This window comes from Clupea harengus, chromosome 24, assembly GCF_900700415.2.
Source record: "Clupea harengus chromosome 24, Ch_v2.0.2, whole genome shotgun sequence".
Taxonomy (NCBI): Eukaryota; Metazoa; Chordata; class Actinopteri; order Clupeiformes; family Clupeidae; genus Clupea; species Clupea harengus.
The window spans coordinates 15464381-15473468 of NC_045175.1; positions in this window are offsets into that span (position 1 = coordinate 15464381).

The window sequence follows — 9088 nt, forward strand, 5'->3', positions numbered from 1 at the left end:
AACATAAGTTATTCTTTCCTCTTGACTAGCAGATGAGGTGCCTTTGGCAGGTAACCGGTTTGTCAAGGAATGCACTAAATGCAAACAGCTGTGACACACGCATTTGCACACACACACACACACACACACACACACACACACAAACACACACACACACACACACACATTGCATGGTGGTGCAAAGAGATCACTAATGGAAAACAGTTTAATCTTAGTGAAGTAAATGTACTATTATAATACATGTGAACCATTTCTGTGCATTATGAAGTTATGGCAATCTTTTTTTTAAATGTTTTTAAAAAGCCAGAATTCATGTTTTCCAAAATAATTTGCCAAAAAATGTGTATATGGTTGCAATTTTCAATTCAATTTCAATTCAAAAATGTAATCAAATTGGACTGAGTAAGTAGAATCAGTCATTTCCTTCTTAAAGGAGGTATTTATCAATAGCTAATTACTGGTTCATTGCATGTCAAATCGCCTAAAGATCCCCATTTGCAGACCTGCGTGCACGCATTCTATGTATTATAAAGTTATGCTACATCTTTATTTTTTTTTCACAAAAAAGCCAGAATTCATGTTTTCCAAATAGATTGATGAATATATATCTATATAAGGTTGAATAAAATTGCCTGAGTGGGTAGACTTAATAATTGTATTCTCAGATTAAAGGAGGCATTTATCAATAGCACATTATTGAAATCAAAGCTTTATGGAAGAGAACCACTGTTGAAAAACACTCATATCAAATATCGACTAGAGTTCGCCAAAAGGCATGTGGGAGACTCCATGGTCAAGTGGAAGACGGTTCTGCGGTCTGATGAGACCAAAGTGGAGCTTTTTTTCAACAGTGGCTCTCTTCCATAAAGCTTTGATTGGTGAAGAACCCGTGCAACAGTTGTTGTATGCAGAGTCTCAGCTGCTGAAGCTTCTAACTCCTTCAAAGTAGTCATTTGTGTCTTGGTGGCCTCTCTTACTAGTCTCCTTCTTGCACGGTCACTCAGTTTGTGGGGACGGCCTGCTCTAGGCAGATTTACACATGTGCCATATTCCTTCCATTTCTTGATGATGGATTTAACAGAATTCCAGGGGATGTTTAGTGCCTTGGACATTTTTTTGTATCCTTCCTCTGACTTATACTTTTCAATAACCTTTTCTCTGAGTTGCTCGGAGTGTTATTTTGTCTTCATGGTGTAATGGTAGCCAGGAATAGTGATTACTAAATACTGACCAGTGAATGGACCTTCCAGACAGAGGTGTCGTTATACTACAATCACTTGAGACACATTCACTGCACACTGATCCCCGTTTCACTAATTGTGAGACTTCTACCACCAATTGGCTGGACCTCTGTTGAATTAGGTCAGTCACTTTAGATATTATTGTGTACTTAGATATTGATTAGTGATCTAACCATATGAATAGTTGTGTTCACCATTTGACACAAAAGTTGGATTTTGAAAAAGGGATAAGTGAGTTTTGCAGATCACAGTGTTTCATTTTGAAGAAAAAAACTGTGTTTTTAATAGAGTTCTCCCATGTGTTTTAGCGTTTAAATACGCTTCTGGTGATGAGATAAATGCATAACACAAACCTCATTAAAATGTCACAAATCATGAGTAAAACTAGCTGTAAAGTTAGATCACAGGCAGCTATGACAACAGTAATGAACCAAGCAGGGGGTGTAACAACTCGTAGTATTGTATCTTTTCCTAAACATTGTTTTCACTAAATCTTTCCATTTTGGTGACCTATTTCTTTAATAGCAACACAACATTCAAATACATTATACCTGCAATGTTGTCACTTTTTGAATATCTTTCCTGATACAGGTGTATTTGTGCCAAGTGTGAAAAATTGCCTACAGAGCCTGAGAATGTCTGCTGCAGGGAGACACCACAGGTAGAATAAATTATTAGTGAATGATATTGTAATTATGCAGTCATCATCGTTTTATATTCCATGTCACTTACTCTTTCTAATATACAAGGTTAAAAGAAGACTACTGCATCTTCAGAATCAACCAGTGTGCATGGTTGATCATCCTGGCCTCGGACCCGTGTTGTGTTCTCACTACAGAATGCATTCAACATCTATAGAGCAGATTATGGGCCTGAGGGAATCAAGCAGTACGTTTTTTTTGTGCATACGAGTCGTTAGTCATTTCTGTAAAACAAATATGACAGAGGGAACAGTAGTTTAATGATTTTTCTTCCTTCGTCTTACTTTGCTTACTGTTCATCTTACATGTATCAATTGTTAACATGTTACATATCAAAAACTGTTTCTAAAGACTTGTATTGTCAGAAAGATTGCCATATCAGATGCCACAGAGGTTTTTAAACATAGTTATTTAATGTACCGGTTAGTGTGTAAGAGCTGATTGTTTATAGGTAAAAAAAATAAAAAAATTATAATAAGTGAGCTATAAGCTCACATTAACCCTTATCCATACGGGGCGTCAGCAGACACTGCTCACACAATCTCTGCTATAGGCATCCCAGGACCACGACCAGCTACCAAGCCTAACATGCTTATTTTCAGCGCTCAAGCATCCCGATGGTCGAAATAGTGAACCACATCAATTTCAGGTCACACACACAGACACACACAAACTCGCACTGTAATCTAAACCTAAACTACATTACCTCCAGCCATGAAAGCATGCTGCTGTGTAAGAGTAACTTGCCTGATTGCAGGTCATTCTCCAGGTCCAAGGCCAACTGGTTGAGGTTCATCTTCTTCAAAAGTTCCGACACGACACTGCCACAGTTCATCTCACAGTAGGCCTGCACCATCATGGCCACTGTGTCGTGTACGCAAGCCTTCTCCAGCTTCTGCCTGGTGATTGGACCACGGTTCCACAGGTTGAACCTGAACCTGTCAAAGTCGTTTTCGTCAAGACTCTCCAGTGTCTTTGTCAAGACATCTAAGATTCTGGTCATTGTGGATGTTCGTTCAGCAGCCCGTCTGGACGGAAGCAAACAAACACAGAGTAAAATAGATGGTGTGTATCGGTAAGACATCGTAGGATCAGCATTTGTGTGTTGCATGCATCAGTTGCAATAGAAAATTGATTATAAATAAGCAGGCATACATAAAAACATATGAGATTGCGCTAATTGGATGTTGGTTCAGCAGTCACTGATTAGTTCAATGGTTCTCAATCTGTGGTACGCGTAGTGTGCACGAAAAAAAAAAGTTGAAGCAATCGATGAAACATAAACGTGCATGTCCACCCACACACACACACTAAACACATAAGCCACAAGGTTTCTAAATGGAATTAAAATTAAACTAGGCTTTAATCTTTCTGTACGTACGTTGTTGTTTATCGTGGGCGTGCGCAGCCAATAGAGACGTTTACTGCGAGCCTCTTCTTTGGAGCATTAGCTATTATGCTATGATGTTAAACCGGCATTGACTAACTATATGTATAACTGCTGTGATGATGAGTGGGGGAAGCAAAAATAGTGATAGCCCGTAGAATTTAAGGCTGTCTTAGACACAGCTGTAAAAACTGTACATTTCATCAAAGCCAGACCGATGCATTCTCGCGGATTCCATGTTCCCTGTGATGAGATGGGCAGCGAGCATGTCCAACTTCTGTTGCATACAGAAGTAAGATGGCTCTCAAGAGGGAAGGTGCTGTCCAGGCTTTTCGTATCGCACAGAGAGGTCCAAGTGTTCTTACAGGACAAAAACTTCCCTGCATCAGGTGTTTTTGATGACAAATCATGAGTAGCTCAGTCAGCTCGCCTACTGGTCTGACATTTTTTCCCGTATGAATGAGCTGAATTTGGGACTGCAGGGACTCTCTACCAGTGCCTTTGATGTCCAGGACAAAATCAGTGCAATGCTGAAAAAGCTGGAATTATTCTAAATAAAAAAAAGAACTGGTGATGTGTCAGCGTTTGCTAATATGGAGACTTTTCTCTCTGACAATGACCTCAGGCTCACTGATCAAGTCAGGGACAACATTGCTGAGCACCTGAAATCTCTCCGACAACAGTTCGCCGAATATTTCCCTGCGATTGCGCAGGGGAATACATGGATGCGCGATCCGTTGGTTATTAAGGCTTCTGATGTCCTGGAGGAGAACCTATTGTCTCTTGAGCAGGAGCTTTTAATTGAACTGTCCTGTGACGACACATTGAAGTCGACTTTCAGAGGCCAGACATTGCTGGACCTTTGGATGCAGCGACGCAGCGAATATACAACGCTTTCGGACAAGGCTGTGCACTTTCTAATTCCATTTGCCACCACTTATTTATGTGAGAAAGGCTTCTCTTCTACCGCCTCGATTAAGACTAAATATAGAAGCAGGTTGGATGCTGAACCAAGTCTGAGGTTAAAGCTAACCGCAATCGACCCAGACATCGTAGCACTCTGTTCACAGAGCCAGGCACACCCCTCTCACTAAGCATTATAGGCAGAGTCGTCATTACCAATTTCCTTTCTATTTTTCTTCTTCTTCTTATAAGTAGCCTACATTCCATTTGAATGCATTACTTGAGAATATCACAGTAGGGCCTACTTTTCATAATTTCCAATGTTCAATTTATCTCTGTGAATGATTAATACAAGGCAATTGCTTATTTTGTTTGGCTCCAGTATTTGAATATTCATGTTTTTATGGAGTACAATTTATACTTGTTAAACCTTGCTATATTGACTGGTATTTTATATCCCCATTTGCTGGGTAGGCCTATGTTTTGATGCAGATCAGTTATTACTATTGTCACGTTGTAAGTTTTTTAATACAATACATGAGTTTACATGCACTTAGTTGCTTCAGTCATGTGAACAATAAATCATTATTAATAACAATGCCTTCTGTGTAATCTCTATGTAGTTACAGGCCTAGGCTACTTTATTTTAATTCTGGTGGTAGGTAAATCTAGACTATGTATCTCTAGGGATGTGGTACCTCAGTGGCCAATAAACACAGGCGGAAGGGGCAAATGGCATAATAAGGTAATTTATTAACACGCTAGTAGTAAAATAGTATAAAAATAGAAAACACTGCTTGCAATACCAACAGCAAAGACAACTGACTCCAAGCCCACAGACAACAGTGAAAGAAAAATAATCAAACCAAAATGAATAAAAACCATCAATAAGATCACGACAAAAATGTGAACTAATAATGAGCCAGTCTCTTCGCACAGATGACACACAACAATATCCTGAGCTGGGCTAAAACACAGCAAACGTGTACAGCAAGGTGGGCTGGAGAGGTGTATGCAATGGTAGGCTACACAGCGTATTGTTTAAGGATAGAGCAAAGCAGACAGAAAGAAAACATAAAGAGAAAGAATACATTTGGCCAGGTGGGAAGTGCAAGGGTCGGGACTATGCGTCGCCTGTCGCCTAGTCAAAATACAGCGACCTGGATCAAACGGTAGCCTAGACAACAAAGCTCACCCATCCACGTGTAATGGCTTTTGCCGGCTTGCTCTCCCGACTCTCGCAATCCCCAGACAAAAGCGGCCGCCCCCTTCACTCGAGTTTCCCTTCCTTTTTAAACCCAACGTAATTGATAAACCTCCCTACTCGTTCATCACATTGTTACGTCCATCAGTGTTACTTCCATTCACAAAACGCAGTTTGCAGGAAACTAGAAGATAGTTGCCGCGAGGCCATATCAAGTAAAGAGTCCCGTATCGCAAGTACATGTAAGTAAACATACGCATCTCATTATCCCACAATAACACAACACTCCCACTCAGTACCCCTTACACACAGATCACTGTTTAGGAGCGTCATTCAATTTCAGACAGCACTTGATTTTTCGGGACTGAAACTGTAGAATGTTTCACAAGTAAGCATTGCGATACCTGAAGCTTTTGTTATTACAAGTGCCTCCTTGTGTTGCCTATAGATGACCTGATTTGTAATCTGTGTTGTCCTCAAATTGTCTTCGAAAGTAAGAAGACAAATAGATAGCAATGCCTAATACGGAAATGGCCCTCACAAGAGACAATTTGCATTACAGAATTATTAGACCATTACATAGGCTAGGTCTATTATACTATACACTACTATAGGCTACTTTACATGCAATAATTGGACTTACATTTAGGCTATCTGAATAATAATTACGGCGATCAGAATTTGGATACGTTACAGTTTGTATTGACAGTGCTTTAATTAGCATTCACATGAACAAATAATGAAGTTGCATTAAACACGCTACCTAAACGTCAGTTTACTTCTTCATGTTCGTTTATCATGCCCAAGCTCACAAAACGTCCCGAGAATTAAGCCACCACATCTTGGCAGTCATCTCATATCTCAACGCAGTTTAAACACGAAGGGGTATTACATATTTCATTCATCATATGGACCAATCATTGGTTCACTGCCATGCTTCTCAATTGCGCAGAAAACAACTTAAATCTACCTAATCTTAGCAACAGAAAAAATGCTAGAGTGAAACGATACAATCATCATTGAAATTATAAAGCACATTAACTCACACAGCTCTGTTCACTTCGCACTAGCCTATCACATCGTGCACACAGACTTGGTAAGTAGTTTAGCGCTCCGAAGTGCAGACAGTGGTTGCGACGCTTTCTGAACACACTTTAGAATGTCAGTGTGGCAACGGACATTCTTGACTGACATTTTCGCTCCAGCCCGCTCAGCCAAAGATTCATAAACCTTGCTGAGACAGACCCAATGTTCAGGTGAGCTCTCTTCCCAAAAAACGCATTAATTAAACACATGAAACAAAGTTTGAAAGCATTTCTTTTCAAGTTCCAACACCAATTACTCTTGAGGTAATGTTAAGCTAAATGTAAAGCATCTCTCAGACCATTTACAGTTATTAGCATCTAAAAGGCCAAGCAGGTTTTGACAGCTATTTACTTTGTCCTAAAATTCCCTAGATACAACTTTTTTCAAGCAGTGCTTATTCTGCTCTTGGACTACCATCATATTTCGTTGAACTGGGCGTTGATATTGAGAAAATAATATAAAATGGAATTTCTAAATTGTTGGCATAGTCTATATAAAATACCAGCCGCTAAACAGAAGAAGAAACATAGCCTACCTGCAACTTGGTGAAGCAGAAAAAAGTAGGATATTCCTGAGATTTTTCATTTAGATGCCATGTCATTAACTGCCTCTGTAGCCTACCCCGTGGGCCACATCCTGTTAGATTCAAAAGTGGCAGTTTGATGTCCACCTCTGTGTTTACAGAAAATTGCAGCGTCACAAGCAGACTGTATTATAAGCAGATGTCTTACAAGAAACATATGCGTTGCTGAGACAGACCCAGTGTTAAGTCTGTGCAGATCATGAGCTCTCTCCTCCCAAAGCCACATTACATGTAACAAAGTTTGAGAGCATGGCTTTACAAGTCCCATCGGTAAGGCACAACATCAACTCCTCCTGAAGTAATGTTCAGCTATTACTACTTACTATGACAGGGGAGAGAGGCAGGCTTCATTACCAAGCCCCCCTTAGACCATTGACTGTTCAAAGCATTTGAAAGGCCAAGCTACTGATGTTGTGGTGAGCATGCAGACAGACACACAGACACACAGACACACAGACACAGAGACACACAATCACACAGACACACAGACACACAGACACACAGGCACACAGACACACAGACACACAGGTACACAGGCAGACAGACACACAGGCACACAGACACAGAGACACACAGGCACACAGACACACAGGTACACAGGCAGACAGACACACAGGCACACAGACACAGAGACACACAGGCACACAGACACACAGGTACACAGCACCACAAAGATGGAAAGGAGATGGAAGTCCACACAATAAGTGTCGCTCATTTTATTGATTATTGTACACAGGCACACAGACACACAGACACACAGACACACAGACACACAGACACACAGACACAGAGGCTGACAGACACACAGACACACAGGCACACAGGCAGACAGGCACACAAACACAGACAAACAGACACACAGGCACAGAGACACACAGACACACAGGCACACAGGCACACAGGCACACAGACACAGGCACACAGGCACACAGACACAGGCACACAGGCACACAGGCACACATAGCTGATTCTTCTTACTACCAAATTGAAGTAAATTATTTTAAACGGAAGGCAGGTTTAGCAGAAGTCTACTTAAAACCACTGGCAGCTGGCTGGCTGGATTGTTTATTATGCTGAACAAATATCCAGCAATTAAGGCAATCACACAGAGGTCTAAATGGTTCAGCAATACAAAGAATAAAAAACCCTCTGGTGCTGTAAGGGATTCAGTAATGGTTAACAGTTTTCAGATTTCAGGAGAAGCAAGTAGTAAAAAACTAAAAGCAACTCAACTTCAGTGTGCTCAATGTATTGGCACAATCACACACAGAACTGTCCGGGTACATACTCCTTCATATCAACAAATCTTCATGCTGTGTTTGTTAATGATTAAAAGCAGTTACCTCAATGTGACCGCACTCACAGATAACTTCTATAGCCTAATGACATCATATAAAAAACCTGTCTGCAGTCCCTTATTACCTGCAGGTAAGGTGTGTCATGTATATCATACAAGTAACTTCATGGAAGAAAGTATGCAAATATCTGTCCCACAAAAGCTTTCGATATAGCTCACAAACTCCAACCGCTCACATCAAAATCACATAAAAAATGCTCCTTATAGCTCAGCATGAATATGTAGAATAATCTCCACATGCATAAACAGTAGAAGAGGCCGTGTCTAAAACATGTGTCTCTGTTGCTGGGCTGACGCTGACTGGGCGTTGATATTGAGAAAATAATATGAAATGGAATTACCAAATTGTTGGCATAGTCTATTTAAAATACCAGCCGCTAAACAGAAAACTAAACATAGCCTACCTACAACTTGGTGAAACAGAAAAAAGTAGGATATTCCTGAGATTTTTCATTTAGATGCCCACGTCATTAACTCCCTCTGTAGCCTACCCCGTGGGCCACATCCTGTTAGATTCAAAAGTGGCAGTTTGATGTCAACCTCTGTGTTTACAGAAAATTGCAGCGTCACAAGCAGACTGTATTATAAGCAGATGTCTTATAAGAAACATATGCGTTGCTGAGACA